The 10,514-nt window shown below is 34.7% G+C and overlaps 1 long non-coding RNA gene across 1 annotated transcript; it reads right to left on the bottom strand.

The window, feature by feature from the left end:
• Positions 1–5,722: 5,722 nt before the first annotated feature.
• Positions 5,723–10,026, bottom strand: LOC144313314 (uncharacterized). Its single transcript, XR_013378986.1, has 3 exons — positions 9,861–10,026; positions 7,652–7,737; positions 5,723–5,918 (listed from the first exon to the last, which is right to left on the bottom strand). It is a non-coding gene; the product is annotated as an uncharacterized LOC144313314 (long non-coding RNA).
• Positions 10,027–10,514: the final 488 nt, after the last annotated feature.

The following is a 10,514-nucleotide window of genomic DNA, read 5'->3' as shown; positions in this document are numbered from 1 at the left end:
GGAATCACACAGTAGTGTACATATTCAACTGCGGCAGGCCTTGTTTAGTCAGTATTACACTTTTGAGATCCATCAATTTTGTGGCATGTATCACCAGTTTTCTTTTTATTGTTGATGAGTTGCTATAGACTGAATGTTTGTGCCCCACTCTCACCCTCAAAATTTACAGGTTGAAACCTAATTCCCAATGTGATGGTATTAAGAGGTGGGGCCTTTGGGAGGTGATCAGGTCATGAGAATGGAGTTCTCATGAATGGGATTAGTGCCCTTATAAAAGGGGCCCTAAGAACTTATCTTCCCCTCCCTACAGTGTGAGTTTGCAATGAAAAAACGGTGGTCTGTGAACCAGGAAGTGGTTTCTCAACAAACACAGAATCTGCCCGGTGCTGTGACCTTGGACTTTCCAGCCTCCAGAACTATAAGAAATAAATTTCTGTTTTTAAGCCACATAGTCTATGATAATTCTGTTATAGCAGGCTGAACAGACCAAGGCAGTAGTATAGTTGTCCCCTCTAACCTGTAGTCTTGCTTTCTGGGGCTTCAGTTACTCACAGCCAATCACCATCTGGAAGCAGATGATTATCTGTCTGACCTATTGTCAGAAGGCCAGTGGTAGCCTAACACTATATCATGATGCCTATGTCATTCACTTCACTTCATCTCATCACGTGGGCATTTTATCTCATTATCATCACACGAAAAGTGAATACAGTTCAGTAAGATATTTTGAGAGAGACAGAGAGAGACTACATTCACATAACTTTTATTATAATATATAATTATAATTGTTTTATTATTAGTTATTGTTAATATTTTATTGTGCCTAATTTATAAATTAAAATTTATAATAGGTATGTAGGCATAGAAAAACATAGTATATACAAGGTTTGTACTATCCATGGTTTCAGGCATCTACTGGGGGTCTTGGAATGAATTTCTTGCAGATAAGGAGGGGGACTACCATATTCTTTCTTATGAAAATACCACAGTTCACCTTTTCTGGACATTTGAGTTGATAATGTGGGGCTATTATGATTAAAGCCACTCTGACTCTTTAGTGCAAGCTATGGTTTTGACATATGTTTTTACTTTGCTTGGGTGAATATTCCTGGTCATAGAGTAAGTGCATGTATAACTTTAAAGAAATTACCAAATTGTTTCTAAAGTTATGGTACCATTTACACTCCTACTTCTAATGTATGAGAGTTGAGTTACTCTACATCCTTGTCAACACTTGGTATTATTGTCTTTTTTTTTTTTTTTAGGACATTCTAACGAGTGGGTATTGGTATCTCATTGTAGTTTTATCATACATTTCCTGATGACTAATGATGGGCATCTTTCATAGGTTATTATCCATTTGCAAGCCTTCTTTTGTGCAATTTCTATTCTTATCTTTTCACCATTTATCAAGTAGTCTTCATATTATGTATTTGTAGGAGTTCTTTATAGATTGTAGATACAAACTATTTGGTAGATATGTGTGTTGCAAATATTTCTTCCCAGATTGTGCTTTGCATCTTAATTTTCTTAAAAATACCATTTGAGAAGCAGAAGCATTTAATTTTAATGAAATCCACTATATCAAGTTTTCTTTTATCCTAACATTTTATTTTTTTACTATTTAAGAAATATTTGTCAACCTCAGACAGAGTCAAAAGGGTTTTGACCCTTTGGTTTTGTTCAGAAATACAATTGCTTTTTGTTTATCTTGTATGATTAAAAGCTAAAAATTCAATTATTAATTCTTACTAAATATTTATTTGGCTTTTTAGCATTCTCTTCTTCTGTGATTCCAATGACATATATTAAACTATTTTATATTGTTCCATAAGTTCTTGAAACTCTGTTCATATTTTTTACTTAAATCTTTCTCATACTCTGTTCTTCCAGTTGGATCATTTCTACCAGTCTCTCTCCAAACTCACTTACCCATTTATTCTTCCATCTCCAATGCTGTCATTGTCTCATCTAGTGAATCTTTCATTTTGGTCATTGTGCTATCGCAGTTCTAGAGCTCTGCTTAACATATAATTTCCATTTCTCTTCTGATAGTCCTCCTCAGTAGAATTATTATGTTCATCCTTTTCTTATGTTCTTGAATTTATTTTTAAAAAGTAGTTATAAAATCTTTATCTGCTAATTTCAACATATAGATGGTGTTGGGGTCTGTTTGTATTGGTTATTTTTTCCCTTGACAATAGGAACCATTTTTCTCTTTCTTCAATAAATTCAGGCTGATACTGGAAATTATAAATAATATGCTATAGAACCTGGATTCTGTTTTCTTCTTCTAAAATACATTGATTTTTGGTCTTATAATAAGTTTAATTCCCAAGTAATCATGTTGGACTTGTATTAACTTCTCATATACTTTGTAGATTGGATCTTTGGAAAGCTCAAAGTATTACCTAAGCTTTTCAAATTGAAAAATCTCTGAACGCTATCTCCCCTGTGGATCTTGATAAGTTATAATTTTGGTTTGTAAAGACAGGCATAGTGGAAGCCTTTAAGTTTTGCTACTTTCTCCTAAGACAGAGCCTTTCTAGTGTTTCAGCAGTGTCAATATTGTATATCAGGGTGTCACCAAGGTCTCTCTCACCTGATTGAGCCAGAATGCCAAAATATCCCAACATTGCTTGATTTCACTATCTGTGTTTGGCTCTCAACCTAGTAGCAGCAACCATCTGATAAGCCTTGAGTATTTCTCTGTGCATGCACAGCCCAATCCTGAGCCAAGGACTTGTGGGAAACATATATTAAAAGTTCTATTTCCCCCATATTTTGGCAGTTCTCTGCCCTCTAGGACGCAGCTGTTCAAATTTTAGGAGATTCAACAACCTCAAACTCTAATCTTTGCCTTCTCAGATCAGTTGACCTGATATGCTTTGCTTGGGCTCCAACCCCTCATATAAGTCAGGAAATTGTTCTCAGGCAGAGTTCCACAGTAATTATGGGGCTCACCTCAGGGTTAGGGATTGCATTCTTGTGCTTCTGTTGTCCATTGTCCAGAAACTATTGCCTTGTATATTTTGGCTAATTGTTTATGGAAGAAGATCTGATCTTATTGAGGTTAGAAGTTGAGATCCCTAAATTCTTTCTATAAATTCCTTTTATCTGTTTCCCCTTACCTCCAGGTGTTATTTTTCTGTTATTTATTACTACTTGTTTTTCTATTCTCAGAACTATTTATTTTTACACTTTTTAATTTAAAAATTCATTTCTCTCTGAATTCTTATTTGTTTGATTTTAAAAATGAAAAAATATATATACATATATATAATTTGATATGTATAAATTATGTTTGATGTTTGAAAAGTAAATGCCATTCATTTACACAAACCATTAATCAAAATATAAAGAAAATATAATCATCAAATGCTTCAATGTCTGTTCAATTTGAAAATTACCTTTTAAATATTGCTCGTAAGTTATAATATATAGAGGTTTCTTTTATGAGAACGTGGGTAACATTTAAGCAAGCAGTACCTTTTATGAGATTTTCTTTTTTAGTCTGGTTTCTTCTAACTAATGGAAATAAAATTATCATTACAGTAAGCTGGAAGGCTGTTTCTAGTCCCCAGTGGCATGCTTCAGAAGCCTTTGAGTTTTGTGGTACATCTGGTATAGCCAAGTGAGTCATCTTTCATAATATGTTCAGTGTCTGCTGGCCTCGGGACTGGGAGTCTACTGACGAATGTTAGCCTCTCAGTAACAGAAATCAGCCTTTGAATTAAGAGTTATTAATGACATGCATTAAGCATCAGTTTTCATTTCCTCCAGGGAGGAGAAATCTCATGGACAATTTGCACAATCTATCTCATCTATTGTGTTAAACGTCTTTTAATAATGATGGTTTAGTTTTTAATTTTATTCATTTGTTCAGTGTTGTAAGTAAAATATAAGACGCTTCAGTTAAGAATTTTGATAGAACTGGGAAAAAGAAAATAAACCTACAACTTAAAATAAGTAATGCCATCATCAACAAGCCATGACCTAGTGATAAAAGAAATAGCATCCTTATTCCTCTTGGCTGATATATGGTACTGAAAACATAACAGGACATTGAAATCTCTTTGAAAAGTGGAAGAATAAACAAAGGCAAATGACTCTAAACTTCTTTATTCAATTTGCAGGATCATTTGTGTCCATTTTGCAATTCACTTTTTGTTAATTCTATAATCATTGCCTTTACCATCCAGTGTACATTAGATGCATCCTTAGATTTATTTCAAAAAGTGAAAAAATACTTCTGAGTGAATTTATCACACTTTCATCAGCACTCATACCCCACATACTATAAGTTCTTGCTTTATACCACCATCTTCATCCTTCCCCGCACCCTCACCTCACCCTAATGAAGTCATCACCTGACTCTAATGCCTTAGTTTCAGGCTGTGAATAGTGATCTTGGTGGGGACCCCCACAGTGCTTTTTATTCTTTGGTAAATCCTATCTCATCTCGTTTTGTCCTCTTGACATCTTTGGCCTATTACACAGTTGAGTAATGTTTGATGAGGAGGACTTGTGAAGAATAATTTTAATTGTTTTAGTTTTAAAACAAACTCATGTTTTACTGTTTTATTGCTGCAGTAGGTTGTTTTGGGAGTATCATCCCAAATACTGGGGGAAAGCTTGAGAAGCCAAACCCGGACATTCTTTACTGCATTCTTTACTGTTTGGACTTGAGATGTTTTCCATTGTAAGTTATTATTTTCAATTTTTTGAGATTGCCTGAGACCTAGGTTTTTGTTTTGTTTTTACAGAGTTGAATCAAATGCAAATAGGCTTTGTACATTGAAGCTTTGACTAAGAGAGGGTGGTGATTTATGAGTTACAGAGGTTAGGAACTCCTCCACTCAAAGGGGATACCTAGGAATTTTGCTGCTTCAAGTTGTTGGCTGACCTCTCTCCATTTTGTTAGAAACAGTTGTAGTCAGTGTTATACTTTAGAGACATTCCTACGTTTCCTTAATGATATTTTTTGGAAATAAGTAGTGAATTTGTGGAATGTAATTATATGAACCTTCCTAGACATTCATGTAGTTCATATTTTCAGGATTGATTTTAATGACCTCATTGCTGGAAATAAAGCTCTGATGTAAATAATGCCACTCTTTATTAACAGATACCAGAGATATAAAATGACCTTGTCAGCTCATCAAGTCAGGCATGTGATTGGAGATCTCCATCAACGTCCTCCATTCTCATTTTACTTGTAAATAAAAATAAAATCATTTTGCTCCTTTATTTGCAACAGTGGCCCAAGTCGTCTGAAACGCCTAAAATTTTCTCAGTGTCACTTCTTGATTTGATTTTCCCCTTGTATATATGCTGCCCTTCCTGTCTGCTCTTGACTGCCCTCTGGACCATCCACAGACTTTGTTAATGCTCCCCATTGTAGAAGGAACAGCGGACCTTGGCTTCAGCTGATAAAGCTTTCACGGTGGCCAGTGGGGAGAGTGGAAGTTGTGAACACTGGCAGATTAGGCCATCTATGGAGCTAGGGTTCATGGACGGATCATAGCCTTTATATATTGAAGATGTTTCCATTCCAGTCTCTGGAACCAAGAGGAATGAAAGCTAACTGACAGCATGGAGCCCTGCCATACATAGTCTTCAACTTTCACTGAACTCTGAATAATAATAGGGCAATGATTTTTAATTTTATTTGACATGAGGACAAATCAGTGTTCTACATGTAACCAAAAAGTTATTCTTTTCTTTTTTTTTTAAGATTTTATTTATTATTCATGAGAGACACAGAGAGAAAGAGGCAGAGACATAGGCAGAAGGAGAAGCAGGCTCCTCACAGGGAGCCTGATGTGAGACTCGATCCCAGGACCCCGGAATCACGCCCTGAGCCAAAGGCAGATGCTCAACTGCTGAGCCACCCAGGCATCCCAGTTTATTCTTTTCTAAAAAAAAAAAAAAAAAAAAGACAGAAAGAAAGAAAAAGAAAGAAAAAAGAAAAGAAAAAACCTCTTTAGATTTCTTTTTTTTCTATAGAGTATTACAAAAATCTAATTTACTAAAAAATTCTGACGTGACATTATATTTTATGTAATACTAAACAATCCTTATATTGTTTTTCTTAAAGTTCTCTCTCGGATCCTCAATTCCCCTTCTTTTACAAATAGAACTCTATTTGGGGTTAGGCCAATAGTAAGTAATAGTTTAGAGAGAAACTGCCAGAGCATCTGTGATATGGCTGAGTTTTTTCAGTGCCAGTGCTTAGCTATCACTAAGCTAGTTTAAGAAAACAGTGGCTACTCATATTTTATTGAACAGGCTGCACATAAATTCTGACTCTAACCAGGAGATCGGGAGCTTTCTTGCAAACAGAATGATTTTCTAAGCTGGAACTTGGTTTCATATATTTCATCATACTGATCTTAATTCTGACATTCAGATTACAGCTTTTTGGCTTGAAAACAGTTTATGGATTTATAAGATGTATGTGTGATACATACATAACCATGAAACTGTATCCAATCCTCCAGTCAAGAGTTTGGACACAGCAATCATCATTGAAGACCCCATGCACTCATTACTTTTTCTTATAGCTTTATCATGAATGTTTGTATCTCTAAGAATTAAATGGTAAGTTTTCAGGTATTTGAGATTCATAAAAATCAAATTATACCTTGTCCATTCTTCTAAAACTTACAAAATAGTTTTGATTGTGATAAAATGCATACAATGTAAAATTTGACATCTTAACTATGGGCAAGTGAACAGATCAGTATTCTTAAGTACATTCTATTCATATTATTGTGCAACCAATCTTCAGAACTTTTTCATCTTGCAAAACCAAAATTCTATACACATTAAACAAGTCCCCATTTTCTCCTCCTTCCAGCTTCTAGCAACCATTATTCTACTTTCCATGTCTATGAATTTGACTACTTTAGGTCCTTTATACAAGTAAAATCATATAGTATTTGTTCTTTTGTGACTGGCTTATTTCACTGAGCATGATATCGTTGATGTTCATCCACATTGTAGCCTGTGTTAGAATTTTATTCCTTTTTAAAGTTGAATGTAACTTTCTTTTGATCCATTCAACATTATATTCGTGGGATAAATCATGAAGATAAATAAAATTCTTCTTGATTTATTTTCACTGCTGTATGTTATTCCATTAGGAACCATTCCATAACTTATTTATCTGTTCCATTTTTTTCTGGACTTTGAATTGTTTCCAGAGTTTTTAAAATTCACTTTATAATGAATTTCCCTGGAGCCTTGTAGCTCCTGGCATCTTATTCATGTTGTGTGTGCCTGTGCAAGAGTTTCTCTAAAGTATAAACTTAGAGAACTGCTGAGTCATAAGGTATATGCATGCTACCTTTACTAGATAATGCCAAATTGATACCCAAAATGTTTATAGTGATTTACAATTCTATGTGAGAGTTCTTGGTATTCTCAAAATTTTTAATATCTGCCAATTTAAGGAGAGGCAAATAACCTCATGATGGCTTTATTTTGCATTGCCCTGATTGTAATGAAGTTGAGGTATCTTTTTGTACAACTGATTTTAATCCTTAAATTTATTTTTGGACTAATGGAAAAGAAAAACAAGTCAAGCAAGAAAAAGAGTAAGTACTTTATTGCCAAACTTTGACTATATAACTATAACATAACTCACCATAACTGGCAGATTTGTTCCCCATTGGAGCAGCCAAAACATATAGAATTAGCACTGTCCCAAAATCTCCTGTTGAATGACTTCTTCTTTTTTTATTGACATATAATTGATAAATAAAATTATATTACCTTCAGGTACACAGCATAATAATTCAATATTTATATATACTGCAAAATGATCAGCATAATAAGTCTAGTTCACATCCATCACCACATATAGTTACCTTTTTTCTTGTGGTGAGACCTTTTGAGATTTACTCCCTCAACAACTTTCAAATATGCAATACAGATTATTAACTATAGTCACTGTGTTGTACATTACATTCTTGACTTATTTATTTGATCAGTGGAAGTTTGTACCTTTTGATCTCCTTCACCCATTTCACCCTTCCTCCATGCCCTCCCCTCTACTTCTGTTCTTTTGGTACTGCTCAGAATCTTTGAATGAAAGGAATCACATGGTCTACTAATGAGACCATGAGAAAGGTCAAAGGACCAGAGTCCAACTTTTTTGATTGTATGTGAAAGTGTGTGTGCAAATGTATTTAAAACACATAGAAAAATAACACAAAAAATCATAAAATAATACATTTACTAAGTACATTTTTACTTTAATTGATTCTGATATTTTTTTTCTTTTTCCCTTTCTCTCTCTTTCTCTCTGTCTCTCTTTCTTTCCTTCCTCCCTCCCTTCCTTCTTTTTTTCCTGGTTGAACCATATTGATTTCATAATCCAAAAATGTGGTAGTCCTCAATGTGGACAATACTGCTCCCAGGGAATGTGTTGGATATTTGTGAGGGCTTTCATGCATTTATTGGCCAGGAACCAGAGATGTGGACATATGATACAGTCCTAAATAATGAAGAATTATTGCACATATCACAGAACTTTTGATATTGGTACAGGTGATTATTGGATATGCCTGTCAGTTAACAAAAAACTGTTTACCTAAGAAATCCCTTTACAAAGTAAATGTAGGATAGTTTTAGTATATCAGTCTTATAATATGTCAGTGGCAAATTGGACTTATGTCGGTCTGTCTCATAAAATTATAGCCTGTCACATGCTAAAGTGGAAGCTCCTTGAAGGTAGGAGTGGCATAGTATTCATCTGGATAACATCTACACTTGGTACACTGGGTACTTGGCAATGGACTTTATGTCTAGGAATTCGGGAGGAGTGAGTACATAGGCTTCAGTTAGTGAAAGATGTAGTTTAAGTTCCAGCTATATCATGCTTGCTGCTTGTGGGTAAGGGTTATATCATGAAGCTTCTCTAACCATCAATCAGTCCTCTGCAGAATGGATCAATAATGCACATATCACGAAATTTCTCTGGGGGATTAAGTAAAATAATGTTTGTCTTATTATAACTATTATGAGTGGTAACAATTCTTTTCCTTGAAGAAATATTTGTCCCATTGATTTTTGACCCATCTTGTTCTAATATGTTTTTTAACGACAATAACAAGCACTAATATTTATTGAATGCTTGCTTTGTGTCAGAAATAAAAGCTTTATAGGACTATTTTCTTCAGTTAATGTTTGGTACAACCCTGTAAGGTAATTATATATCTATCTATCTGAGAAAACTTAGGTAACTAGCTCAAAATCTCATCATAGTGCAAAAGCTTTACACTGAGGAAGTCTGATACTAGCATATATCTTAACCATTTTGCTATCTTGTTTGCTAATATAAACAACTTTAAAAAAAATCCACAATACAGTCTACACTTCAACTGGTTTTGAGTTTGACAAATCTTTGATATTGTTCTTCAGAAATTAAGGTATACTGATATAAAGCAAGAAACATGTGCCCAAGAATACAAACATGAGACACTGTATGCAAGTGTTCTAGAAGTAACTTATATTGAAAATCAAACATCTAGCTTCCAAATATAATGTGTGAATTAAGATTGAATCTATCATGGAACCTTATTTCTCTGATTGTGCTATTTCATTAATCAACTAAGCAGGGAAATGTTAAATTGCTAATATATTTAGGTGTGAATCAAGATAATAGAGTCAACCATAAGGGTAATATGGTTATAATAGTAACAATATTATATATAACATAATAATATATTTATATTGTATTAATAATAATATTATTTAATAGGGCTTATAGATATAGGTTAATATATAAGGGTAAACTTCAGGTAAATATAGAGAGCTTCTGTACTGAGCCTAGCATGAAGTACAGTACTTACAGGCCCTGCCTGTCTCTTCCCAGTTCTCTGTGTACTGGTCTACAGCCCTCTGACACATGGCCATGAGGGAGTTGTATTTTTTTACCTACAGCTAAGTGTCAAATTGAAGCCTCTAATCTTGTGGAGATGGAGAAGTCAGGATGGTTTGATTTGAACACCTCACTACTACTGCAAACACAACTCAGAATACCTTACCATCCTAGGCTGGGGTCAGCTGATGCTTCTTGTTTATGATGTAATCTCTATATATGATGAATTTATGCATGAGTGTGGGGGAGGACATGGATGCTATGCTGAGCTCCTGAACCAGTTCATAGCATTCCTTAAGAGGCCACATCAGACATCAGATGGCAGACAGGGCTGTGCTTTACACTCAGCCCAACAATATTGCGAAAGAGCTCATTTATAATTTAATTTTGCTGACAACAATGACCGACTGTAGAAGTGCGGTAAAGTTAAGACAGGAGGAAAGAATCACTCAGCAGAGCTGGGGTCTGAGGATAGCTGCAGAACTGCCCCACTGATTTGACAATAGTGTCTTTGACCTCAGCTTCATAATAGGCACAAGTGACCCATAGATGAGAGGATATTGTGGAAGGAGGATGTTAGCAGAACAGTTGAGGAAAAGACTGAGAGAAAGCCTTGTGCCAGAGA

Source organism: Canis aureus, chromosome 5 (genome assembly GCF_053574225.1).
Source record: "Canis aureus isolate CA01 chromosome 5, VMU_Caureus_v.1.0, whole genome shotgun sequence".
NCBI lineage: Eukaryota > Metazoa > Chordata > Mammalia > Carnivora > Canidae > Canis > Canis aureus.
The sequence above is the reverse complement of the archived record's forward strand: the minus strand, read 5'-3'. Positions and strand labels throughout refer to the sequence as shown.